The sequence below is a fragment of the Ascaphus truei genome, unplaced genomic scaffold, assembly GCF_040206685.1.
Source record: "Ascaphus truei isolate aAscTru1 unplaced genomic scaffold, aAscTru1.hap1 HAP1_SCAFFOLD_1541, whole genome shotgun sequence".
Classification (NCBI taxonomy): domain Eukaryota; kingdom Metazoa; phylum Chordata; class Amphibia; order Anura; family Ascaphidae; genus Ascaphus; species Ascaphus truei.
The window spans coordinates 15379-43274 of record NW_027454430.1 but is presented as its reverse complement, the minus strand read 5'-3'; the positions used below and the strand labels follow the sequence as shown (position 1 = coordinate 43274).

At 43.2% G+C, this 27896-nt stretch overlaps 1 long non-coding RNA gene across 11 annotated transcripts in view; it reads right to left on the bottom strand.

Moving 5' to 3' along the window:
- The window catches only part of LOC142476285 (uncharacterized), a 64636-nt gene that overhangs the window by 34969 nt on the left and 1771 nt on the right, over nucleotides 1-27896 (bottom strand). For 5 of the 11 annotated variants that reach the window (XR_012791501.1, XR_012791500.1, XR_012791506.1 and 2 more), the window contains exons 2-19: nucleotides 27375-27496; nucleotides 25122-25225; nucleotides 23769-23879; nucleotides 21255-21374; nucleotides 20139-20234; nucleotides 18578-18681; nucleotides 17223-17333; nucleotides 14721-14840; nucleotides 13605-13700; nucleotides 12057-12160; nucleotides 10831-10950; nucleotides 9715-9810; nucleotides 8167-8270; nucleotides 6812-6922; nucleotides 4310-4429; nucleotides 3194-3289; nucleotides 1646-1749; nucleotides 420-539 (exon numbers count right to left, since the gene is read on the bottom strand). This is a non-coding gene — a long non-coding RNA (uncharacterized LOC142476285). The remainder of the gene's footprint in view (nucleotides 1-419; nucleotides 540-1645; nucleotides 1750-3193; nucleotides 3290-4309; nucleotides 4430-6811; nucleotides 6923-8166; nucleotides 8271-9714; nucleotides 9811-10830; nucleotides 10951-12056; nucleotides 12161-13604; nucleotides 13701-14720; nucleotides 14841-17222; nucleotides 17334-18577; nucleotides 18682-20138; nucleotides 20235-21254; nucleotides 21375-23768; nucleotides 23880-25121; nucleotides 25226-27374; nucleotides 27497-27896) is intronic. The other 6 variants (XR_012791509.1, XR_012791505.1, XR_012791502.1 and 3 more) reach the window with 6 other exon arrangements.

The following is a 27896-nucleotide window of genomic DNA, read 5'->3' as shown; positions in this document are numbered from 1 at the left end:
TCCACATTGAAGCTTTCCTCCTCTTTAAATCACTAATACTGATGCCATGTGTAACCTGTACTGAGAGTTATATAATCTACTGGCCTAGATGAAACCATATGATGCAAACAGGATCCATCCCACTCCAGATTCATAGAATTGAACCACCTCAACCTTTCATAACAATCACATAGAACTGCAGCTGTGCGCTACTGCACATGTTCTTGTTATGAATGGTAGTAGATGTGGTCCTTGGGTCTTTACTTCATACTGTAGCCACCCTCTACTCATGATGTATTGAATCAACGAAAACCTGCATGGTTCAGATCACAGGAAGGGGTAGAGTAGAGATGAAAATATTCAATGTGAAACCCGTAGCAGCCGGATTGTGTGGAGTCAATAAAACGACAAATACTAAATGGTAAATGAGAAATATACACATTGCTTATCTGTCTCTGTGTAGTAATTTTCCTTCTCTTCAACTGTCCTTCAAATTTTCTCTTTTGCAAGAAAAGGAACACATGGCTTCAATATTCACTTCTGTTCTGCAGTCATCCCTCCTGAAATAAAAGTTAAGCATTGCATTGTTATTATGATAATACATACAATAAACCTTGCTCCAAACCATTTGATGCAAAGCAAATCCACCTCCCACCCACAGCTGTGCTCCTTCTAGAGCATGCATGTCAAACTCCAGTCCTCGAGGGTCCCAAACAGGCCAGGTTTTCAGTAGGGATATCCTGAAAACCTGGCCTGTTTGCGGCCCTCGAGGACTGGAGTTTGACATCCTTGTTCTTGAGCTTCTACCACGCAAGTCATCCATGTGAGTGACACTGTACTGCAGTCCTGGTCTGCACACAATCTACTGAATCAATGACATCACACTGTAAAGGCAATCTACAAGATGTATTAGTTGTCCACACTTCCGAAATGTTACTTTTATGTCCAAATCACTTATTCCCATGACCTGATATTTGTATTTGTTATTTATAGGATTGTCACAAAGAGTTGATGAGGTCACCAAATGATAGTATGTAGAGAGAAAGAGAGATCTCAGAACAGAGCCCTGATGTATACCCACAGACAGATCAATAGAAGACGAAGACATGTTAGCAACAGAGATGGAGAATGTGTGACAGGAAAGTTATGATGAAAACCAGGATAGAACTGTGTTACGGATACCAAGAGAGAGTTTAGAATATGAAGGAGGAGAGTGATTGAGAGCATCAAACGCAGCAGATAGATCAAGTAGGATTAGTAGGGAAAAGTGACCTTGGGAATTTGCTTTAAGCACAGTCTGTAGAACGAGCTGTACGAAAGGCAGGTTGTAAAGGATCCAGGAGGGAATGTGATTTAAGAATGTTGACATTCTAGCAATTAGGAGACAAACAGCAGGAGGGATACAGGGCGGTAGTTAGTAAGGCACATAGGGTGTAGGTTGTTTCTGAGAAAAGGGTGACCACTACAGGCTTAAAGTAAGAGGGTAAAGAGCCAGAGAATAGGGAGGAATTGAAGATGAGGGTGAGAGTGGGGACTAAGAGATGCAGTAAGGTGTGAGGGGATACGATCTAGAGGGCATGGGTTAATACGCTTAGCAGGGAGGTGGAGAGAGAGAGGCAAGAGGCAGAGAGTGGTGCAGGGGTTGAGGAAGAGATGTTGCATGTACCTTATCAGAACATTAAAGAACATCAATTCACACTGGTGCAGAGTTGATGATGAATCCAGTTCACCTCCAATTCAATTTTAACAGAAATGTTTCATTCTTCATTACTGAAAAAAAAGAAAAGTAAAAAACATTTCATTACTATTTTCAAAATGGATTGAATTCCCCCAACAATGACTATGTGTTACCAATATATCCCTCTCAGTCCCACTGCAGCATATACTGTACCAGTGTGAAAGTAGGAAGGTACACAGTACCGGTAAAACAATACGTGCCGGTACTATGCACCATATGAATTATAAGGGGATGTAAATCTCCCAGTCTCTCTCCATATCCGCAACAGAGCGGGCTCCGGTCAGTGGCATGGATGCCCATATATGGGTATGCTCATATTTGGGCATCCCATGTCACTGACCGGAGCCGGCTCTGAGTATAGGGATATATGCGGAGACGCAGAGGTGCAAGGAAATGGGAGGAGGCACGGTGAGAAACAGGGAGAGACCACAGGAAGATAGAGGGCAACAACTTCCACAAGGTACTTGTATGGGTATAATTGTTTGTATTTTGTGCAGAGGGGGTAATTTCAGATAAAATACAATTCTCCACCCTCTACGAAACAATTCCACTTTGTTCAGTAAGCCAGAAAGTCTTGGTCCCATGTGGACTGAATTTAATGCAAATAAGGTCCTTAATACACAAGTAAAGAATAAAGTTACTTATTCTCTACTGTAAGAAGTGCCACATTGCCCACTATTTGGGTCCTGTGCCCAGATTGTGACCATGCATGGCAGAGGTGAGATTCCCCCAACTCCAATTTGCTACACTCTCCAAGAGAGATAATTGTGATCAGAGGTGGAACTAGGGGAGGGTGTGAGCAGGGTCACTGCCCAGGGAGTAACCTGACTGGGGGCACGGAAATCTCATTTAGTGCATATGTTGCGGCACTGCATTGATTGACCGGTCAATCTGCACTGCTGCCTGTCACAGTGACATCCTGATCGGGCACTGTGATCAGCTATAGCACTGACCCAGGTGAGATAGTTCAGCACTTTACAAGGAGGGAACAGATGTTGTGGGTGACAGATTCTGGAGGTAGGCCAAGACTGTTGGCCAGAGTAACGTGGAGACTTACTGCACTCTGCATGCCCATCCTCTCCCTGACATCAGGGGAAGGAAGTGGCCCTGGGGTGTGTGTAGGTATGCCAGATGTCAGTGTATGCATAAGTAAGTATGCCTGTGTAGTGGGAGGTGTAGGGGCGTTAAGCTGGAGGACTTAAAACAGGCACAAAAGCACATAGATACCTCTGATTATACCGCACCAAATGCTGATAATATCATGCTGTAGCTGCACTTTACAGAAGATGATGCAGATGTCATCATTGGTTGGTGGGTTCATTAAATCAATCCATCATATCATAACCACACTGTGCATATGATGTACTGAATCAGTAACACCAGGAAGACATCTCCATGTTAGGAGTAGAGTTGAAGTTAACAGAATATGTCCAGCACTGTGGTGTGTAGCCCATAAATAATAATTGTGCACATTACCAGAACAACATACTGTCAACTGCAAGATCATTTTGCTGCTTGTAGCGTATGCTCATCCTGTACAGTGTTGTAGTAGATCCGTCTCTTCAGTGTTCACTGCAACAAAAGTAAGACATTGCATTAATATTACAGACGTTTGGGGGCTGAAATCTCACTTCGCTGCAGACAATTTCCCTTTGCATAAGATTCTTGTGATTATGTCAATGATGATCAATAACTGCATCATAACACAGCCGCTCTATACAGAAGATGTACTTGCTCTCATTGGTCATTGAGGTAATACGTCACACAATGTACAGATATAGCAAGGATTATTTCTCCCACTTGTGCATTATGGCATTATGATGGGAAATGTTGTGAGATTCTGCATTATCAGCATCACTGAATCTTTTGGAAATTAAGTGATATTCTATGTTTTAATGCAATATTATGGGTGATCAGCCGGTAAAATAATAATAGCTTGCTGTATCTGTAGCCATGCTCTACCCATGATGTGCTGAACCAATGACTGCAGAGAGATTCAGAGTGCTAAACATGACTGGAACGCATCTCTGAATAATGGGCAGCAAAGCAGTGCAGAATAGGAGGTGAAAGTATTTAAAATGGAAGATCCTTAGCAGCTGTGTGGAGAGTAGACAGTACAGACTGACCAAGTAAATGGTAAAAGGAGTAACTTCAACATTACTTGGCTTTGTTCTCCACATTGAAGCTTTCCTCCTCTTTAAATCACTAATACTGATGCCATGTGTAACCTGTACTGAGAGTTATATAATCTACTGGCCTAGATGAAACCATATGATGCAAACAGGATCCATCCCACTCCAGATTCATAGAATTGAACCACCTCAACCTTTCATAACAATCACATAGAACTGCAGCTGTGCGCTACTGCACATGTTCTTGTTATGAATGGTAGTAGATGTGGTCCTTGGGTCTTTACTTCATACTGTAGCCACACTCTACTCATGATGTATTGAATCAACGAAAACTTGCATGGTTCAGATCACAGGAAGGGGTAGAGTAGAGATGAAAATATTCAATGTGAAACCCGTAGCAGCCGGATTGTGTGGAGTCAATAAAACGACAAATACTAAATGGTAAATGAGAAATATACACATTGCTTATCTGTCTCTGTGTAGTAATTTTCCTTCTCTTCAACTGTCCTTCAAATTTTCTCTTTTGCAAGAAAAGGAACACATGGCTTAAATATTCACTTCTGTTCTGCAGTCATCCCTCCTGAAATAAAAGTTAAGCATTGCATTGTTATTATGATAATACATACAATAAACCTTGCTCCAAACCATTTGATGCAAAGCAAATCCACCTCCCACCCACAGCTGTGCTCCTTCTAGAGCATGCATGTCAAACTCCAGTCCTCGAGGGTCCCAAACAGGCCAGGTTTTCAGTAGGGATATCCTGAAAACCTGGCCTGTTTGCTGCCCTCGAGGACTGGAGTTTGACATCCTTGTTCTTGAGCTTCTACCACGCAAGTCATCCATGTGAGTGACACTGTACTGCAGTCCTGGTCTGCACACAATCTACTGAATCAATGACATCACACTGTAAAGGCAATCTACAAGATGTATTAGTTGTCCACACTTCCGAAATGTTACTTTTATGTCCAAATCACTTATTCCCATGACCTGATATTTGTATTTGTTATTTATAGGATTGTCACAAAGAGTTGATGAGGTCACCAAATGATAGTATGTAGAGAGAAAGAGAGATCTCAGAACAGAGCCCTGATGTATACCCACAGACAGATCAATAGAAGACGAAGACATGTTAGCAACAGAGATGGAGAATGTGTGACAGGAAAGTTATGATGAAAACCAGGATAGAACTGTGTTACGGATACCAAGAGAGAGTTTAGAATATGAAGGAGGAGAGTGATTGAGAGCATCAAACGCAGCAGATAGATCAAGTAGGATTAGTAGGGAAAAGTGACCTTGGGAATTTGCTTTAAGCACAGTCTGTAGAACGAGCTGTACGAAAGGCAGGTTGTAAAGGATCCAGGAGGGAATGTGATTTAAGAATGTTGACATTCTAGCAATTAGGAGACAAACAGCAGGAGGGATACAGGGCGGTAGTTAGTAAGGCACATAGGGTGTAGGTTGTTTCTGAGAAAAGGGTGACCACTACAGGCTTAAAGTAAGAGGGTAAAGAGCCAGAGAATAGGGAGGAATTGAAGATGTGGGTGAGAGTGGGGACTAAGAGATGCAGTAAGGTGTGAGGGGATACGATCTAGAGGGCATGTGGTAGAGGGAGAAGAGAAGATGATTAGCTTCCAGCTCTGTAAGAGAAGAAAAGGAGTCAAATGCAGAAGGAGAATTAGGTAGAAGGAGAGAAGGGGGAAGGGACAGAAGGAATCTCCTTGTGGGTGGCATCCACCTTGCCTCTGAAGTAGTCAAATTCTTGAGGAGAAGTGAAGGAAGGATGGCAAGTGTGAGGAGAAGGTTAGTGGAGGGAGTCAAATACAGGGAAAAAAAGACAGCGTAAATTAAATTTGAGTGTTGATGAATGTGAAAAAAAAGTAGTGTGGTTTGGCCCCAGAGAGCAGCTTTATACAGGACTGGAGACATTTTTACTGTAGAAAAATCAAATATCAATTGTGTGATTTCCTTCATAGGCATTAAGAACAGCGAGTGGAAGTGTGATGAACATGTTTGGGAATTTAGCCAAGGGTGTGGGCTAGAGGGACAAGTGTGTCAGAGCCTAGAGGGGGCATATAGATAGGAGGATAGCATTGTAAGAGTTAATAAGATTGTTAGTTTAAGCGGAAAGAGAGAGAGCAGAGAGGTTAGAGTAGATGTCAGAGGAGAGTTTAATTAAGCAGAGGCAAATCAGTGGGACAGGTAAGATGGGGTGAGGGGAATGACTGATTGTGAATGATGAGAGCAGAAGAGGTCATGTACAACTAGAGCCTTGTTAGTCAGAGAACGGACATTCCAGATGGCATAGGAGAAGGGAAGAGAAAAGTAAGGAAAGGAATGTGGATTACATTAGATAGGTTAACACTCTTAGCAGGGAGGCCCGATGTGTATATGAGCAGGTTCAAGATTATAAGAGATATCCCACACATCAGCAAACATAGAAGGAGACACAGAGATAGGTGTAGAGAGAGACAGAGATAGCTCTATGTAGAGAGAGAGGGACGTAGAGAGAATGAGACAGATAGGCGCAGAGAGAGGGGGCGCAGAGAGAGGAGGCGCCAAAAGAGGGGGCGCAGAGAGAGGGGGCCCAGAGAATAGGATATTAAAGAGTGCTTTTCATTGAGCAGTGCAGAAATAGCTGCAATAGAGGTCTGTACAAATGGTGCAGTGTGTAGACACATGCAAAGGTAGGGGAAGGAAAGAGGAGAACATGTGGATAAAAGCAGGAGTGTGGAAGTTAGAGAAATTAGAAAAGTTTAACAGAGGAGTGAGGAAACAGCAAGCAGAAAGAACAAGAGAGAGGTTACATTGGGATGACGTTCTGTGGTAAAGAGAAAATGCTAGGAGAGAGCTTTCAAATATTAGAGGACATGAATTGAGGGAGCAAATGTATAAATCAAAACCTGAGGGGGAGGTATAGCACGAAAGCTTGCACAGCAGATTATAGTCTTAATGTTGCGTGTACCTGTCAGGGTATTCAAGAAGTTAAATTCTCACAAGTGCAGAGTTCATGATGAAATGCTGAATCTAGTCCCCCTCCAATTTAATTTTAATATAACTTTTCCATTCTTCATTACTGCAAAAAGCAAACAAAACCAAACCACATTGCATTACTATTTTCAAAATGGATTGAATGGCATATTCAACAGTGACTGTGTGATGCCAATATTCCCCACTCACTCGTAGTGAAGCACATATTGTACTAGTGTTGAAAGTAGGCCGGTAGAGTCAGGTACGCAGTACTGATAAAACAATAAGTGCCCGTCGTAAGTACCAGCTCCGCAACAGTGCAGGCATCACATTAGTGACGTGGATGAACATATATGGATAAGCCCATATTAAGGCATCACGTGACCAGAGCCGTCACTGACTGGGTATACGTAAAGACGCAGGGAGATGCAAGGAAAGGGAGGGAGAGAGACAGGGAGAAGATGTGAAACGGAGGAAGGCACGGATGGAGGGAGTTCTTCCGAGCTTCTGCGGGCCTCTCTCTTTCACTGGTGCATGCCGGGAGCTGGTCCCAACATCCACAAAGTGTGTGTGTATTATTGGTTGTATTTTATGGGGGTAGGAGGGTAGTGTGTATATTGTGTGTGTGGGAGTATTATATTGTGTGTAGAGGTGCAGAGGAGAGTACTAGATTGTGTATCTTGTGTAAGGGTGTTGTGTATATTGTGTTTGGCGCTATAATATTATTGGGGAGATTAGTATTGAGGAGGTATTATAGTGTGTATTGTGGGGAGTATTAGTGTGTGTATTGTTTGTGGGTGACAGATGCTGGGGGTATGCAGCAATCCCTGCACTGAGGTCCGAGGCGGCTCTGCATCGCTCGCACACACTGTGGATGACCAAGCATGTGCCCATGATAATCATGGCCTTAGAGGGATGAGTGTGTCAGAGCCTAGAAGGGGCATATATATGATGGAGGAGGGAGGAGGAGGAGGGAGGAGGAGGAGGGAGGAGGAGGAGATGATAGCATTGTAAAAGTTAACAAGATAGTTAGTTTAAGCAGAAAGTGAGGAGAGGTTAGAGATAAGGGTAGATGTCAGAGGAGAGAGTTCAATTAAGCTGAGGTATCGAGTAGGACAGGGGTGAGGGGAATGAGAGGTGGTGGATGATGAGAGCAGAAGAGGTCATGTACAAATAGACCTTGTTAGTCAGAGAGCAGTCATTCCAGAGGGCACGTGAGAAGTGAAGAGTAAAGTGAGACATGGAATGTGGATTACATTAGATGGGTTAATACGCTTAGCAGGGAGGTGGAGAGAGAGAGGCAAGAGGCAGAGAGTGGTGCAGGGGTTGAGGAAGAGATGTTGCATGTACCTTATCAGAACATTAAAGAACATCAATTCACACTGGTGCAGAGTTGATGATGAATCCAGTTCACCTCCAATTCAATTTTAACAGAAATGTTTCATTCTTCATTACTGAAAAAAAAGAAAAGTAAAAAACATTTCATTACTATTTTCAAAATGGATTGAATTCCCCCAACAATGACTATGTGTTACCAATATATCCCTCTCAGTCCCACTGCAGCATATACTGTACCAGTGTGAAAGTAGGAAGGTACACAGTACCGGTAAAACAATACGTGCCGGTACTATGCACCATATGAATTATAAGGGGATGTAAATCTCCCAGTCTCTCTCCATATCCGCAACAGAGCGGGCTCCGGTCAGTGGCATGGATGCCCATATATGGGTATGCTCATATTTGGGCATCCCATGTCACTGACCGGAGCCGGCTCTGAGTATAGGGATATATGCGGAGACGCAGAGGTGCAAGGAAATGGGAGGAGGCACGGTGAGAAACAGGGAGAGACCACAGGAAGATAGAGGGCAACAACTTCCACAAGGTACTTGTATGGGTATAATTGTTTGTATTTTGTGCAGAGGGGGTAATTTCAGATAAAATACAATTCTCCACCCTCTACGAAACAATTCCACTTTGTTCAGTAAGCCAGAAAGTCTTGGTCCCATGTGGACTGAATTTAATGCAAAGAAGGTCCTTAATACACAAGTAAAGAATAAAGTTACTTATTCTCTACTGTAAGAAGTGCCACATTGCCCACTATTTGGGTCCTGTGCCCAGATTGTGACCATGCATGGCAGAGGTGAGATTCCCCCAACTCCAATTTGCTACACTCTCCAAGAGAGATAATTGTGATCAGAGGTGGAACTAGGGGAGGGTGTGAGCAGGGTCACTGCCCAGGGAGTAACCTGACTGGGGGCACGGAAATCTCATTTAGTGCATATGTTGCGGCACTGCATTGATTGACCGGTCAATCTGCACTGCTGCCTGTCACAGTGACATCCTGATCGGGCACTGTGATCAGCTATAGCACTGACCCAGGTGAGATAGTTCAGCACTTTACAAGGAGGGAACAGATGTTGTGGGTGACAGATGCTGGAGGTAGGCCAAGACTGTTGGCCAGAGTAACGTGGAGACTTACTGCACTCTGCATGCCCATCCTCTCCCTGACATCAGGGGAAGGAAGTGGCCCTGGGGTGTGTGTAGGTATGCCAGATGTCAGTGTATGCATAAGTAAGTATGCCTGTGTAGTGGGAGGTGTAGGGGCGTTAAGCTGGAGGACTTAAAACAGGCACAAAAGCACATAGATACCTCTGATTATACCGCACCAAATGCTGATAATATCATGCTGTAGCTGCACTTTACAGAAGATGATGCAGATGTCATCATTGGTTGGTGGGTTCATTAAATCAATCCATCATATCATAACCACACTGTGCATATGATGTACTGAATCAGTAACACCAGGAAGACATCTCCATGTTAGGAGTAGAGTTGAAGTTAACAGAATATGTCCAGCACTGTGGTGTGTAGCCCATAAATAATAATTGTGCACATTACCAGAACAACATACTGTCAACTGCAAGATCATTTTGCTGCTTGTAGCGTATGCTCATCCTGTACAGTGTTGTAGTAGATCCGTCTCTTCAGTGTTCACTGCAACAAAAGTAAGACATTGCATTAATATTACAGACGTTTGGGGGCTGAAATCTCACTTCGCTGCGGACAATTTCCCTTTGCATAAGATTCTTGTGATTATGTCAATGATGATCAATAACTGCATCATAACACAGCCGCTCTATACAGAAGATGTACTTGCTCTCATTGGTCATTGAGGTAATACGTCACACAATGTACAGATATAGCAAGGATTATTTCTCCCACTTGTGCATTATGGCATTATGATGGGAAATGTTGTGAGATTCTGCATTATCAGCATCACTGAATCTTTTGGAAATTAAGTGATATTCTATGTTTTAATGCAATATTATGGGTGATCAGCCGGTAAAATAATAATAGCTTGCTGTATCTGTAGCCATGCTCTACCCATGATGTGCTGAACCAATGACTGCAGAGAGATTCAGAGTGCTAAACATGACTGGAACGCATCTCTGAATAATGGGCAGCAAAGCAGTGCAGAATAGGAGGTGAAAGTATTTAAAATGGAAGATCCTTAGCAGCTGTGTGGGGAGTAGACAGTACAGACTGACCAAGTAAATGGTAAAAGGAGTAACTTCAACATTACTTGGCTTTGTTCTCCACATTGAAGCTTTCCTCCTCTTTAAATCACTAATACTGATGCCATGTGTAACCTGTACTGAGAGTTATATAATCTACTGGCCTAGATGAAACCATATGATGCAAACAGGATCCATCCCACTCCAGATTCATAGAATTGAACCACCTCAACCTTTCATAACAATCACATAGAACTGCAGCTGTGCGCTACTGCACATGTTCTTGTTATGAATGGTAGTAGATGTGGTCCTTGGGTCTTTACTTCATACTGTAGCCACCCTCTACTCATGATGTATTGAATCAACGAAAACCTGCATGGTTCAGATCACAGGAAGGGGTAGAGTAGAGATGAAAATATTCAATGTGAAACCCGTAGCAGCCGGATTGTGTGGAGTCAATAAAACGACAAATACTAAATGGTAAATGAGAAATATACACATTGCTTATCTGTCTCTGTGTAGTAATTTTCCTTCTCTTCAACTGTCCTTCAAATTTTCTCTTTTGCAAGAAAAGGAACACATGGCTTCAATATTCACTTCTGTTCTGCAGTCATCCCTCCTGAAATAAAAGTTAAGCATTGCATTGTTATTATGATAATACATACAATAAACCTTGCTCCAAACCATTTGATGCAAAGCAAATCCACCTCCCACCCACAGCTGTGCTCCTTCTAGAGCATGCATGTCAAACTCCAGTCCTCGAGGGTCCCAAACAGGCCAGGTTTTCAGTAGGGATATCCTGAAAACCTGGCCTGTTTGCGGCCCTCGAGGACTGGAGTTTGACATCCTTGTTCTTGAGCTTCTACCACGCAAGTCATCCATGTGAGTGACACTGTACTGCAGTCCTGGTCTGCACACAATCTACTGAATCAATGACATCACACTGTAAAGGCAATCTACAAGATGTATTAGTTGTCCACACTTCCGAAATGTTACTTTTATGTCCAAATCACTTATTCCCATGACCTGATATTTGTATTTGTTATTTATAGGATTGTCACAAAGAGTTGATGAGGTCACCAAATGATAGTATGTAGAGAGAAAGAGAGATCTCAGAACAGAGCCCTGATGTATACCCACAGACAGATCAATAGAAGACGAAGACATGTTAGCAACAGAGATGGAGAATGTGTGACAGGAAAGTTATGATGAAAACCAGGATAGAACTGTGTTACGGATACCAAGAGAGAGTTTAGAATATGAAGGAGGAGAGTGATTGAGAGCATCAAACGCAGCAGATAGATCAAGTAGGATTAGTAGGGAAAAGTGACCTTGGGAATTTGCTTTAAGCACAGTCTGTAGAACGAGCTGTACGAAAGGCAGGTTGTAAAGGATCCAGGAGGGAATGTGATTTAAGAATGTTGACATTCTAGCAATTAGGAGACAAACAGCAGGAGGGATACAGGGCGGTAGTTAGTAAGGCACATAGGGTGTAGGTTGTTTCTGAGAAAAGGGTGACCACTACAGGCTTAAAGTAAGAGGGTAAAGAGCCAGAGAATAGGGAGGAATTGAAGATGTGGGTGAGAGTGGGGACTAAGAGATGCAGTAAGGTGTGAGGGGATACGATCTAGAGGGCATGGGTTAATACGCTTAGCAGGGAGGTGGAGAGAGAGAGGCAAGAGGCAGAGAGTGGTGCAGGGGTTGAGGAAGAGATGTTGCATGTACCTTATCAGAACATTAAAGAACATCAATTCACACTGGTGCAGAGTTGATGATGAATCCAGTTCACCTCCAATTCAATTTTAACAGAAATGTTTCATTCTTCATTACTGAAAAAAAAGAAAAGTAAAAAACATTTCATTACTATTTTCAAAATGGATTGAATTCCCCCAACAATGACTATGTGTTACCAATATATCCCTCTCAGTCCCACTGCAGCATATACTGTACCAGTGTGAAAGTAGGAAGGTACACAGTACCGGTAAAACAATACGTGCCGGTACTATGCACCATATGAATTATAAGGGGATGTAAATCTCCCAGTCTCTCTCCATATCCGCAACAGAGCGGGCTCCGGTCAGTGGCATGGATGCCCATATATGGGTATGCTCATATTTGGGCATCCCATGTCACTGACCGGAGCCGGCTCTGAGTATAGGGATATATGCGGAGACGCAGAGGTGCAAGGAAATGGGAGGAGGCACGGTGAGAAACAGGGAGAGACCACAGGAAGATAGAGGGCAACAACTTCCACAAGGTACTTGTATGGGTATAATTGTTTGTATTTTGTGCAGAGGGGGTAATTTCAGATAAAATACAATTCTCCACCCTCTACGAAACAATTCCACTTTGTTCAGTAAGCCAGAAAGTCTTGGTCCCATGTGGACTGAATTTAATGCAAATAAGGTCCTTAATACACAAGTAAAGAATAAAGTTACTTATTCTCTACTGTAAGAAGTGCCACATTGCCCACTATTTGGGTCCTGTGCCCAGATTGTGACCATGCATGGCAGAGGTGAGATTCCCCCAACTCCAATTTGCTACACTCTCCAAGAGAGATAATTGTGATCAGAGGTGGAACTAGGGGAGGGTGTGAGCAGGGTCACTGCCCAGGGAGTAACCTGACTGGGGGCACGGAAATCTCATTTAGTGCATATGTTGCGGCACTGCATTGATTGACCGGTCAATCTGCACTGCTGCCTGTCACAGTGACATCCTGATCGGGCACTGTGATCAGCTATAGCACTGACCCAGGTGAGATAGTTCAGCACTTTACAAGGAGGGAACAGATGTTGTGGGTGACAGATGCTGGAGGTAGGCCAAGACTGTTGGCCAGAGTAACGTGGAGACTTACTGCACTCTGCATGCCCATCCTCTCCCTGACATCAGGGGAAGGAAGTGGCCCTGGGGTGTGTGTAGGTATGCCAGATGTCAGTGTATGCATAAGTAAGTATGCCTGTGTAGTGGGAGGTGTAGGGGCGTTAAGCTGGAGGACTTAAAACAGGCACAAAAGCACATAGATACCTCTGATTATACCGCACCAAATGCTGATAATATCATGCTGTAGCTGCACTTTACAGAAGATGATGCAGATGTCATCATTGGTTGGTGGGTTCATTAAATCAATCCATCATATCATAACCACACTGTGCATATGATGTACTGAATCAGTAACACCAGGAAGACATCTCCATGTTAGGAGTAGAGTTGAAGTTAACAGAATATGTCCAGCACTGTGGTGTGTAGCCCATAAATAATAATTGTGCACATTACCAGAACAACATACTGTCAACTGCAAGATCATTTTGCTGCTTGTAGCGTATGCTCATCCTGTACAGTGTTGTAGTAGATCCGTCTCTTCAGTGTTCACTGCAACAAAAGTAAGACATTGCATTAATATTACAGACGTTTGGGGGCTGAAATCTCACTTCGCTGCGGACAATTTCCCTTTGCATAAGATTCTTGTGATTATGTCAATGATGATCAATAACTGCATCATAACACAGCCGCTCTATACAGAAGATGTACTTGCTCTCATTGGTCATTGAGGTAATACGTCACACAATGTACAGATATAGCAAGGATTATTTCTCCCACTTGTGCATTATGGCATTATGATGGGAAATGTTGTGAGATTCTGCATTATCAGCATCACTGAATCTTTTGGAAATTAAGTGATATTCTATGTTTTAATGCAATATTATGGGTGATCAGCCGGTAAAATAATAATAGCTTGCTGTATCTGTAGCCATGCTCTACCCATGATGTGCTGAACCAATGACTGCAGAGAGATTCAGAGTGCTAAACATGACTGGAACGCATCTCTGAATAATGGGCAGCAAAGCAGTGCAGAATAGGAGGTGAAAGTATTTAAAATGGAAGATCCTTAGCAGCTGTGTGGAGAGTAGACAGTACAGACTGACCAAGTAAATGGTAAAAGGAGTAACTTCAACATTACTTGGCTTTGTTCTCCACATTGAAGCTTTCCTCCTCTTTAAATCACTAATACTGATGCCATGTGTAACCTGTACTGAGAGTTATATAATCTACTGGCCTAGATGAAACCATATGATGCAAACAGGATCCATCCCACTCCAGATTCATAGAATTGAACCACCTCAACCTTTCATAACAATCACATAGAACTGCAGCTGTGCGCTACTGCACATGTTCTTGTTATGAATGGTAGTAGATGTGGTCCTTGGGTCTTTACTTCATACTGTAGCCACACTCTACTCATGATGTATTGAATCAACGAAAACTTGCATGGTTCAGATCACAGGAAGGGGTAGAGTAGAGATGAAAATATTCAATGTGAAACCCGTAGCAGCCGGATTGTGTGGAGTCAATAAAACGACAAATACTAAATGGTAAATGAGAAATATACACATTGCTTATCTGTCTCTGTGTAGTAATTTTCCTTCTCTTCAACTGTCCTTCAAATTTTCTCTTTTGCAAGAAAAGGAACACATGGCTTAAATATTCACTTCTGTTCTGCAGTCATCCCTCCTGAAATAAAAGTTAAGCATTGCATTGTTATTATGATAATACATACAATAAACCTTGCTCCAAACCATTTGATGCAAAGCAAATCCACCTCCCACCCACAGCTGTGCTCCTTCTAGAGCATGCATGTCAAACTCCAGTCCTCGAGGGTCCCAAACAGGCCAGGTTTTCAGTAGGGATATCCTGAAAACCTGGCCTGTTTGCTGCCCTCGAGGACTGGAGTTTGACATCCTTGTTCTTGAGCTTCTACCACGCAAGTCATCCATGTGAGTGACACTGTACTGCAGTCCTGGTCTGCACACAATCTACTGAATCAATGACATCACACTGTAAAGGCAATCTACAAGATGTATTAGTTGTCCACACTTCCGAAATGTTACTTTTATGTCCAAATCACTTATTCCCATGACCTGATATTTGTATTTGTTATTTATAGGATTGTCACAAAGAGTTGATGAGGTCACCAAATGATAGTATGTAGAGAGAAAGAGAGATCTCAGAACAGAGCCCTGATGTATACCCACAGACAGATCAATAGAAGACGAAGACATGTTAGCAACAGAGATGGAGAATGTGTGACAGGAAAGTTATGATGAAAACCAGGATAGAACTGTGTTACGGATACCAAGAGAGAGTTTAGAATATGAAGGAGGAGAGTGATTGAGAGCATCAAACGCAGCAGATAGATCAAGTAGGATTAGTAGGGAAAAGTGACCTTGGGAATTTGCTTTAAGCACAGTCTGTAGAACGAGCTGTACGAAAGGCAGGTTGTAAAGGATCCAGGAGGGAATGTGATTTAAGAATGTTGACATTCTAGCAATTAGGAGACAAACAGCAGGAGGGATACAGGGCGGTAGTTAGTAAGGCACATAGGGTGTAGGTTGTTTCTGAGAAAAGGGTGACCACTACAGGCTTAAAGTAAGAGGGTAAAGAGCCAGAGAATAGGGAGGAATTGAAGATGTGGGTGAGAGTGGGGACTAAGAGATGCAGTAAGGTGTGAGGGGATACGATCTAGAGGGCATGTGGTAGAGGGAGAAGAGAAGATGATTAGCTTCCAGCTCTGTAAGAGAAGAAAAGGAGTCAAATGCAGAAGGAGAATTAGGTAGAAGGAGAGAAGGGGGAAGGGACAGAAGGAATCTCCTTGTGGGTGGCATCCACCTTGCCTCTGAAGTAGTCAAATGCTTGAGGAGAAGTGAAGGAAGGATGGCAAGTGTGAGGAGAAGGTTAGTGGAGGGAGTCAAATACAGGGAAAAAAAGACAGCGTAAATTAAATTTGAGTGTTGATGAATGTGAAAAAAAAGTAGTGTGGTTTGGCCCCAGAGAGCAGCTTTATACAGGACTGGAGACATTTTTACTGTAGAAAAATCAAATATCAATTGTGTGATTTCCTTCATAGGCATTAAGAACAGCGAGTGGAAGTGTGATGAACATGTTTGGGAATTTAGCCAAGGGTGTGGGCTAGAGGGACAAGTGTGTCAGAGCCTAGAGGGGGCATATAGATAGGAGGATAGCATTGTAAGAGTTAATAAGATTGTTAGTTTAAGCGGAAAGAGAGAGAGCAGAGAGGTTAGAGTAGATGTCAGAGGAGAGTTTAATTAAGCAGAGGCAAATCAGTGGGACAGGTAAGATGGGGTGAGGGGAATGACTGATTGTGAATGATGAGAGCAGAAGAGGTCATGTACAACTAGAGCCTTGTTAGTCAGAGAACGGACATTCCAGATGGCATAGGAGAAGGGAAGAGAAAAGTAAGGAAAGGAATGTGGATTACATTAGATAGGTTAACACTCTTAGCAGGGAGGCCCGATGTGTATATGAGCAGGTTCAAGATTATAAGAGATATCCCACACATCAGCAAACATAGAAGGAGACACAGAGATAGGTGTAGAGAGAGACAGAGATAGCTCTATGTAGAGAGAGAGGGACGTAGAGAGAATGAGACAGATAGGCGCAGAGAGAGGGGGCGCAGAGAGAGGAGGCGCCAAAAGAGGGGGCGCAGAGAGAGGGGGCCCAGAGAATAGGATATTAAAGAGTGCTTTTCATTGAGCAGTGCAGAAATAGCTGCAATAGAGGTCTGTACAAATGGTGCAGTGTGTAGACACATGCAAAGGTAGGGGAAGGAAAGAGGAGAACATGTGGATAAAAGCAGGAGTGTGGAAGTTAGAGAAATTAGAAAAGTTTAACAGAGGAGTGAGGAAACAGCAAGCAGAAAGAACAAGAGAGAGGTTACATTGGGATGACGTTCTGTGGTAAAGAGAAAATGCTAGGAGAGAGCTTTCAAATATTAGAGGACATGAATTGAGGGAGCAAATGTATAAATCAAAACCTGAGGGGGAGGTATAGCACGAAAGCTTGCACAGCAGATTATAGTCTTAATGTTGCGTGTACCTGTCAGGGTATTCAAGAAGTTAAATTCTCACAAGTGCAGAGTTCATGATGAAATGCTGAATCTAGTCCCCCTCCAATTTAATTTTAATATAACTTTTCCATTCTTCATTACTGCAAAAAGCAAACAAAACCAAACCACATTGCATTACTATTTTCAAAATGGATTGAATGGCATATTCAACAGTGACTGTGTGATGCCAATATTCCCCACTCACTCGTAGTGAAGCACATATTGTACTAGTGTTGAAAGTAGGCCGGTAGAGTCAGGTACGCAGTACTGATAAAACAATAAGTGCCCGTCGTAAGTACCAGCTCCGCAACAGTGCAGGCATCACATTAGTGACGTGGATGAACATATATGGATAAGCCCATATTAAGGCATCACGTGACCAGAGCCGTCACTGACTGGGTATACGTAAAGACGCAGGGAGATGCAAGGAAAGGGAGGGAGAGAGACAGGGAGAAGATGTGAAACGGAGGAAGGCACGGATGGAGGGAGTTCTTCCGAGCTTCTGCGGGCCTCTCTCTTTCACTGGTGCATGCCGGGAGCTGGTCCCAACATCCACAAAGTGTGTGTGTATTATTGGTTGTATTTTATGGGGGTAGGAGGGTAGTGTGTATATTGTGTGTGTGGGAGTATTATATTGTGTGTAGAGGTGCAGAGGAGAGTACTAGATTGTGTATCTTGTGTAAGGGTGTTGTGTATATTGTGTTTGGAGCTATAATATTATTGGGGAGATTAGTATTGAGGAGGTATTATAGTGTGTATTGTGGGGAGTATTAGTGTGTGTATTGTTTGTGGGTGACAGATGCTGGGGGTATGCAGCAATCCCTGCACTGAGGTCCGAGGCGGCTCTGCATCGCTCGCACACACTGTGGATGACCAAGCATGTGCCCATGATAATCATGGCCTTAGAGGGATGAGTGTGTCAGAGCCTAGAAGGGGCATATATATGATGGAGGAGGGAGGAGGAGGAGGGAGGAGGAGGAGGGAGGAGGAGGAGATGATAGCATTGTAAAAGTTAACAAGATAGTTAGTTTAAGCAGAAAGTGAGGAGAGGTTAGAGATAAGGGTAGATGTCAGAGGAGAGAGTTCAATTAAGCTGAGGTATCGAGTAGGACAGGGGTGAGGGGAATGAGAGGTGGTGGATGATGAGAGCAGAAGAGGTCATGTACAAATAGACCTTGTTAGTCAGAGAGCAGTCATTCCAGAGGGCACGTGAGAAGTGAAGAGTAAAGTGAGACATGGAATGTGGATTACATTAGATGGGTTAATACGCTTAGCAGGGAGGTGGAGAGAGAGAGGCAAGAGGCAGAGAGTGGTGCAGGGGTTGAGGAAGAGATGTTGCATGTACCTTATCAGAACATTAAAGAACATCAATTCACACTTGTGCAGAGTTGATGATGAATCCAGTTCACCTCCAATTCAATTTTAACAGAAATGTTTCATTCTTCATTACTGAAAAAAAAGAAAAGTAAAAAACATTTCATTACTATTTTCAAAATGGATTGAATTCCCCCAACAATGACTATGTGTTACCAATATATCCCTCTCAGTCCCACTGCAGCATATACTGTACCAGTGTGAAAGTAGGAAGGTACACAGTACCGGTAAAACAATACGTGCCGGTACTATGCACCATATGAATTATAAGGGGATGTAAATCTCCCAGTCTCTCTCCATATCCGCAACAGAGCGGGCTCCGGTCAGTGGCATGGATGCCCATATATGGGTATGCTCATATTTGGGCATCCCATGTCACTGACCGGAGCCGGCTCTGAGTATAGGGATATATGCGGAGACGCAGAGGTGCAAGGAAATGGGAGGAGGCACGGTGAGAAACAGGGAGAGACCACAGGAAGATAGAGGGCAACAACTTCCACAAGGTACTTGTATGGGTATAATTGTTTGTATTTTGTGCAGAGGGGGTAATTTCAGATAAAATACAATTCTCCACCCTCTACGAAACAATTCCACTTTGTTCAGTAAGCCAGAAAGTCTTGGTCCCATGTGGACTGAATTTAATGCAAATAAGGTCCTTAATACACAAGTAAAGAATAAAGTTACTTATTCTCTACTGTAAGAAGTGCCACATTGCCCACTATTTGGGTCCTGTGCCCAGATTGTGACCATGCATGGCAGAGGTGAGATTCCCCCAACTCCAATTTGCTACACTCTCCAAGAGAGATAATTGTGATCAGAGGTGGAACTAGGGGAGGGTGTGAGCAGGGTCACTGCCCAGGGAGTAACCTGACTGGGGGCACGGAAATCTCATTTAGTGCATATGTTGCGGCACTGCATTGATTGACCGGTCAATCTGCACTGCTGCCTGTCACAGTGACATCCTGATCGGGCACTGTGATCAGCTATAGCACTGACCCAGGTGAGATAGTTCAGCACTTTACAAGGAGGGAACAGATGTTGTGGGTGACAGATGCTGGAGGTAGGCCAAGACTGTAGGCCAAGACTGTTGGCCAGAGTAACGTGGAGACTTACTGCACTCTGCATGCCCATCCTCTCCCTGACATCAGGGGAAGGAAGTGGCCCTGGGGTGTGTGTAGGTATGCCAGATGTCAGTGTATGCATAAGTAAGTATGCCTGTGTAGTGGGAGGTGTAGGGGCGTTAAGCTGGAGGACTTAAAACAGGCACAAAAGCACATAGATACCTCTGATTATACCGCACCAAATGCTGATAATATCATGCTGTAGCTGCACTTTACAGAAGATGATGCAGATGTCATCATTGGTTGGTGGGTTCATTAAATCAATCCATCATATCATAACCACACTGTGCATATGATGTACTGAATCAGTAACACCAGGAAGACATCTCCATGTTAGGAGTAGAGTTGAAGTTAACAGAATATGTCCAGCACTGTGGTGTGTAGCCCATAAATAATAATTGTGCACATTACCAGAACAACATACTGTCAACTGCAAGATCATTTTGCTGCTTGTAGCGTATGCTCATCCTGTACAGTGTTGTAGTAGATCCGTCTCTTCAGTGTTCACTGCAACAAAAGTAAGACATTGCATTAATATTACAGACGTTTGGGGGCTGAAATCTCACTTCGCTGCGGACAATTTCCCTTTGCATAAGATTCTTGTGATTATGTCAATGATGATCAATAACTGCATCATAACACAGCCGCTCTATACAGAAGATGTACTTGCTCTCATTGGTCATTGAGGTAATACGTCACACAATGTACAGATATAGCAAGGATTATTTCTCCCACTTGTGCATTATGGCATTATGATGGGAAATGTTGTGAGATTCTGCATTATCAGCATCACTGAATCTTTTGGAAATTAAGTGATATTCTATGTTTTAATGCAATATTATGGGTGATCAGCCGGTAAAATAATAATAGCTTGCTGTATCTGTAGCCATGCTCTACCCATGATGTGCTGAACCAATGACTGCAGAGAGATTCAGAGTGCTAAACATGACTGGAACGCATCTCTGAATAATGGGCAGCAAAGCAGTGCAGAATAGGAGGTGAAAGTATTTAAAATGGAAGATCCTTAGCAGCTGTGTGGAGAGTAGACAGTACAGACTGACCAAGTAAATGGTAAAAGGAGTAACTTCAACATTACTTGGCTTTGTTCTCCACATTGAAGCTTTCCTCCTCTTTAAATCACTAATACTGATGCCATGTGTAACCTGTACTGAGAGTTATATAATCTACTGGCCTAGATGAAACCATATGATGCAAACAGGATCCATCCCACTCCAGATTCATAGAATTGAACCACCTCAACCTTTCATAACAATCACATAGAACTGCAGCTGTGCGCTACTGCACATGTTCTTGTTATGAATGGTAGTAGATGTGGTCCTTGGGTCTTTACTTCATACTGTAGCCACCCTCTACTCATGATGTATTGAATCAACGAAAACTTGCATGGTTCAGATCACAGGAAGGGGTAGAGTAGAGATGAAAATATTCAATGTGAAACCCGTAGCAGCCGGATTGTGTGGAGTCAATAAAACGACAAATACTAAATGGTAAATGAGAAATATACACATTGCTTATCTGTCTCTGTGTAGTAATTTTCCTTCTCTTCAACTGTCCTTCAAATTTTCTCTTTTGCAAGAAAAGGAACACATGGCTTAAATATTCACTTCTGTTCTGCAGTCATCCCTCCTGAAATAAAAGTTAAGCATTGCATTGTTATTATGATAATACATACAATAAACCTTGCTCCAAACCATTTGATGCAAAGCAAATCCACCTCCCACCCACAGCTGTGCTCCTTCTAGAGCATGCATGTCAAACTCCAGTCCTCGAGGGTCCCAAACAGGCCAGGTTTTCAGTAGGGATATCCTGAAAACCTGGCCTGTTTGCTGCCCTCGAGGACTGGAGTTTGACATCCTTGTTCTTGAGCTTCTACCACGCAAGTCATCCATGTGAGTGACACTGTACTGCAGTCCTGGTCTGCACACAATCTACTGAATCAATGACATCACACTGTAAAGGCAATCTACAAGATGTATTAGTTGTCCACACTTCCGAAATGTTACTTTTATGTCCAAATCACTTATTCCCATGACCTGATATTTGTATTTGTTATTTATAGGATTGTCACAAAGAGTTGATGAGGTCACCAAATGATAGTATGTAGAGAGAAAGAGAGATCTCAGAACAGAGCCCTGATGTATACCCACAGACAGATCAATAGAAGACGAAGACATGTTAGCAACAGAGATGGAGAATGTGTGACAGGAAAGTTATGATGAAAACCAGGATAGAACTGTGTTACGGATACCAAGAGAGAGTTTAGAATATGAAGGAGGAGAGTGATTGAGAGCATCAAACGCAGCAGATAGATCAAGTAGGATTAGTAGGGAAAAGTGACCTTGGGAATTTGCTTTAAGCACAGTCTGTAGAACGAGCTGTACGAAAGGCAGGTTGTAAAGGATCCAGGAGGGAATGTGATTTAAGAATGTTGACATTCTAGCAATTAGGAGACAAACAGCAGGAGGGATACAGGGCGGTAGTTAGTATAGGGTTAGTATAGGGTGTAGGTTGTTTCTGAGAAAAGGGTGACCACTACAGGCTTAAAGTAAGAGGGTAAAGAGCCAGAGAATAGGGAGGAATTGAAGATGTGGGTGAGAGTGGGGACTAAGAGATGCAGTAAGGTGTGAGGGGATACGATCTAGAGGGCATGTGGTAGAGGGAGAAGAGAAGATGATTAGCTTCCAGCTCTGTAAGAGAAGAAAAGGAGTCAAATGCAGAAGGAGAATTAGGTAGAAGGAGAGAAGGGGGAAGGGACAGAAGGAATCTCCTTGTGGGTGGCATCCACCTTGCCTCTGAAGTAGTCAAATGCTTGAGGAGAAGTGAAGGAAGGATGGCAAGTGTGAGAAGAAGGTTAGTGGAGGGAGTCAAATACAGGGGAAAAAAGACAGCGTAAATTAAATTTGTGTGTTGATGAATATGGAAAAAAAAGTAGTGTGGTTTGGCCCCAGAGAGCAGCTTTATACAGGACTGGAGACATTTTTACTGTAGAAAAATCAAACATCAAGTGTGAGATTTCCTTCATAGGCATTAAGAACAGCGAGTGGAAGTGTGATGAACATGTTTGGGAATTTAGCCAAGGGTGTGGGTTAGAGGGACGAGTGTGTCAGAGCTTGAAGGGGCATATAGAGGATAGCATTGTAAGAGTTAATAAGATTGTCAGTTTAAGCAGAAAGAGAGAGAGAGAGCAGAGAGGTTAGAGTAGATGTCAGAGGAGAGTTTAATTAAGCAGAGGAAAATCAGTGGGACAGGTAAGATGGGGTGAGGGGAATGACTGATTGTGAATGATGAGAGCAGAAGAGGTCATGTACAACTAGACCCTTGTTAGTAAGAGTGGACATTCCAGAGGGCACAGGAGAAGGGAAGAGAAAAGTAAGGAAAGGAATGTGGATTACATTAGATAGGTTAACACTCTTAGCAGGGAGGCAGAGGCAGGGAGGCCCGATGTGTATATGAGCAGGTTCAAGATTATAAGAGATATCCCACACATCAGCAAACATAGAAGGAGACACAGAGATAGGTGTAGAGAGAGACAGAGATAGCTCTATGTAGAGAGAGAGGGACGTAGAGAGAATGAGACAGATAGGCGCAGAGAGAGGGGGCGCAGAGAGAGGAGGCGCCAAAAGAGGGGGCGCAGAGAGAGGGGGCACAGAGAATAGGATATTAAAGAGTGCTTTTCATTGAGCAGTGCAGAAATAGCTGCAATAGAGGTCTGTACAAATGGTGCAGTGTGTAGACACATGCAAAGGTAGGGGAAGGAAAGAGAACATGTGGATAAAAGCAGGAGTGTGGAAGTTAGAGAAATTAGAAAAGTTTAACAGAGGAGTGAGGAAACAGCAAGCAGAGAGAACAAGAGAGAGGTTACATTGGGATGACGTTCTGTGGTAGAGAGAAAATGCTAGGAGAGAGCTTTCAAATATTAGAGGACATGACTTGAGGGAGCAAATGTATAAATCAAAACCTGAGGGGGAGGTATAGCACGAAAGCTTGCACAGCAGATTATAGTCTTAAAGTTGCGTGTACCTGTCAGGGCATTCAAGAAGGTAAATTCTCACAAGTGCAGAGTTCATGATGAAATGCTGAATCCAGTTCCCCTCCAATTTAATTTTAATATAACTTATCCATTCTTCATTACTGCAAAAAGCAAACAAAACAAAACCACATTGCATTACTATTTTCAAAATGGATTGAATGGCATATTCAACAGTGACTGTGTGATGCCAATATTCCCCACTCACTCGTAGTGAAGCACTTATTGTACTAGTGTTGAAAGTAGGCCGGTAGAGTCAGGTACGCAGTACTGATAAAACAATAAGTGCGCGTCGTAAGTACCAGCTCCGCAACAGTGCGGGCATCACATTAGTGACGTGGATGAACATATATGGATAAGCCCATATTAAGGCATCACGTGACCAGAGCCGTCACTGACTGGGTATACGTAAAGACGCAGGGAGATGCAAGGAAAGGGAGGGAGAGAGACAGGGAGAAGATGGGAAACGGAGGGAGGCACGGATGGAGAGAGGGAGTTCTTCCGAGCTTCTGCGGGCCTCTCTCTTTCACTGGTGCATGCCGGGAGCTGGTCCCAACATCCACAAAGTGTGTGTGTATTATTGGTTGTATTTTATGGGGGTAGGAGGGTAGTGTGTATATTGTGTGTGTGGGAGTATTATATTGTGTGTAGAGGTGCAGAGGAGAGTACTAGATTGTGTATCTTGTGTAAGGGTGTTGTGTATATTGTGTTTGGAGCTATAATATTATTGGAGAGATTAGTATTGAGGAGGTATTATAGTGTGTATTGTGGGGAGTATTAGTGTGTGTATTGTTTGTGGGTGACAGATGCTGGGGTATGCAGCAATCCCTGCACTGAGGTCCGAGGCGGCTCTGCATCGCTCGCACGCACTGTGGATGACCAAGCATGTGCCCATGATAATCATGGCCTTAGAGGGATGAGTGTGTCAGAGCCTAGAAGGGGCATATAAATATATAATGGAGGAGGGAGGAGGGAGGAGGAGGGAGGAGGAGGAGATGATAGCATTGTAAAAGTTAACAAGATAGTTAGTTTAAGCAGAAAGTGAGGAGAGGTTAGAGATAAGGGTAGATGTCAGAGGAGAGAGTTCAATTAAGCTGAGGTATCTAGTAGGACAGGGGTGAGGGGAATGAGAAGTGGTGGATGATGAGAGCAGAAGAGGTCATGTACAAATAGACCTTGTTAGTCAGAGAGCAGACATTCCAGAGGGCACGTGAGAAGTGAAGAGTAAAGTGAGACATGGAATGTGGATTACATTAGATGGGTTAATACGCTTAGCAGGGAGGTGGAGAGAGAGAGGCAAGAGGCAGAGAGTGGTGTAGGGGTTGAGGAAGAGATGTTGCATGTACCTTATCAGAACATTAAAGAACATCAATTCACACTGGTGCAGAGTTGATGATGATTCCAGTTCACCTCCAATTCAATTTTAACAGAACTTTTTCATTCTTCATTACTGCAAAAAAAAAAAAAGTATAAAACATTGCATTACTATTTTCAAAATGGATTGAATTCCCCCAACAATAACTATGTGTTACCAATATATCCCTCTCAGTCCCACTGCAGCACATACTGTACCAGTGTGAAAGTAGGAAGGTACACAGTAACGGTAAAACAATACGTGCCGGTACTATGCACCATATGAATTATAAGGGGATGTAAATCTCCCAGTCTCTCTCCATATCCGCAACAGAGTGGGCTCCGGTCAGTGGCATGGATGCCCATGTATGGATATGCTCATATTTGGGCATCCCATGTCACTGACCGGAGCCGGCTCTGAGTATAGGGATATATGCGGAGACGCAGAGGTGCAAGGAAATGGGAGGAGGCACGGTGAGAAACAGGGAGAGACCACAGGAAGATAGAGGGCAACAACTTCCACAAGGTACATGTATGTGTATAATTGTTTGTATTTTGTGCAGAGGGGGTAATTTCAGATAAAATACAATTCTCCACCCTCTACGAAATAATTCCACTTTGTTCAGTAAGCCAGAAAGTCTTGGTCCCATGGGGACTGAATTTTAATGCAAATAAGGTCCTTAATACACAAGTAAAGAATATAGTTACTTATTCTCTACTGTAAGAAGTGCCACATTGCCCACTATTTGGGTCCTGTGCCCAGATTGTGACCATGCATGGCAGAGGTGAGATTCCACCAACACCAATTTGCTACACTCTCCAAGAGAGATAATTGTGGTCAGAGGTGGAACTAGGGGAGGGGGTGAGCAGGGTCACTGCCCAGGGAGTAACCTGACAGGGGGCACGGAAATCTCATTTAGTGCATATGGTGCGGCACTGCATTGATTGACCGGTCAATCTGCACTGCTGCCTGTCACAGTGACATCATGATCGGGCACTGTGATCAGCTATAGCACTGACCCAGGTGAGATAGTTCAGCACTTTACAAGGAGGGAACAGATGTTGTGGGTGACAGATGCTGGGGGTAGGCCAAGACTGTTGGCCAGAGTAACGTGGAGACTTACTGCACTCTGCATGCCCATCCTCTCCCTGACATCAGGGGAAGGAAGTGGCCCTGGGGTGTGTGTAGGTATGCCAGATGTCAGTGTATGCATAAGTAAGTATGTCTGTGTAGTGGGAGGTGTAGGGGCGTTAAGCTGGAGGACTTAAAACAGGCACACATCTCACTTCGCTGCGGACAATTTCCCTTTGCATAAGATTCTTGTGATTATGTCAATGATGATCAATAACTGCATCATAACACAGCCGCTCTACACAGAAGATGTACTTGCTATCAATGGTCATGGAGGTAATACGTCACACAATGTACAGATATAGCAAGGATTATTTCTTCCTCTGGTGCATTATGGCATTATGATGGGAAATGTTGTGAGATTCTGCATTATCAGCATCACTGAATCTTTTGGAAATTAAGTGATATTCTATGTTTTAATGCAATATTATGGGTGATCAGCCGGTAAAATAATAATAGCTTGCTGTATCTGTAGCCATGCTCTACCCATGATGTGCTGAATCAATGACTGCAGAGAGATTCAGAGTGGTAAACATGACTGGAACGCATTTCTAAATAATGGGCAGCAAAGCAGTGCAGAATAGGAGGTGAAAGTATTTAAAATGGAAGACCCTTAGCAGCTGTGTGGGGAGTAGACAGTACAGACTGACCAAGTAAATGGTAAAAGGAGTAACTTCAACATTACTTGGCTTTGTACTCCACATTGAAGCTTTCCTCCTCTTTACATCACTAATACTGATGCCATGTGTAACCTGTACTGAGAGTTATATAATCTACTGGCCTAGATGAAACCATATGATGCAAACAGGATCCATCCCACTCCAGATTCATAGAATTGAACCACCTCAACCTTTCATAACAATCACATAGAACTGCAGCTGTGCGCTACTGCACATGTTCTTGTTATGAATGGTAGTAGATGTGGTCCTTGGGTCTTTACTTCATACTGTAGCCACACTCTACTCATGATGTATTGAATCAATGAAAACTTGCATGGTTCAGATCACAGGAAGGGGTAGAGTAGAGATGAAAATGTTCAATGTGAAACCCGTAGCAGCTGGATTGTGTGGAGTCAATAAAACGACAAATACTAAATGGTAAATGAGAAATATACACATTGCTTATCTGTCTCTGTGTAGTAATTTTCATTCTGTTCAACTGTCCTTCAAATTTTCTCTTTTGCAAGAAAAGGAACACATGGCTTCAATATTCACTTCTGTTCTGCAGTCATCCCTCCTGAAATAAAAGTTAAGCATTGCATTGTTATTATGATAATACATACAATAAACCTTGCTCCAAACCATTTGATGCAAAGCAAATCCACCTCCCACCCACAGCTGTGCTCCGTCTAGAGCATGCATGTCAAACTCCAGTCCTCGAGGGTCCCAAACAGGCCAGGTTTTCAGTAGGGATATCCTGAAAACCTGGCCTGTTTGCTGCCCTCGAGGACTGGAGTTTGACATCCTTGTTCTTGAGCTTCTACCACGCAAGTCATCCATGTGAGTGACACTGTACTGCAGTCCTGGTCTGCACACAATCTACTGAATCAATGACATCACACTGTAAAGGCAATCTACAAGATGTATTAGTTGTCCACACTTCCGAAATGTTACTTTTATGTCCAAATCACTTATTC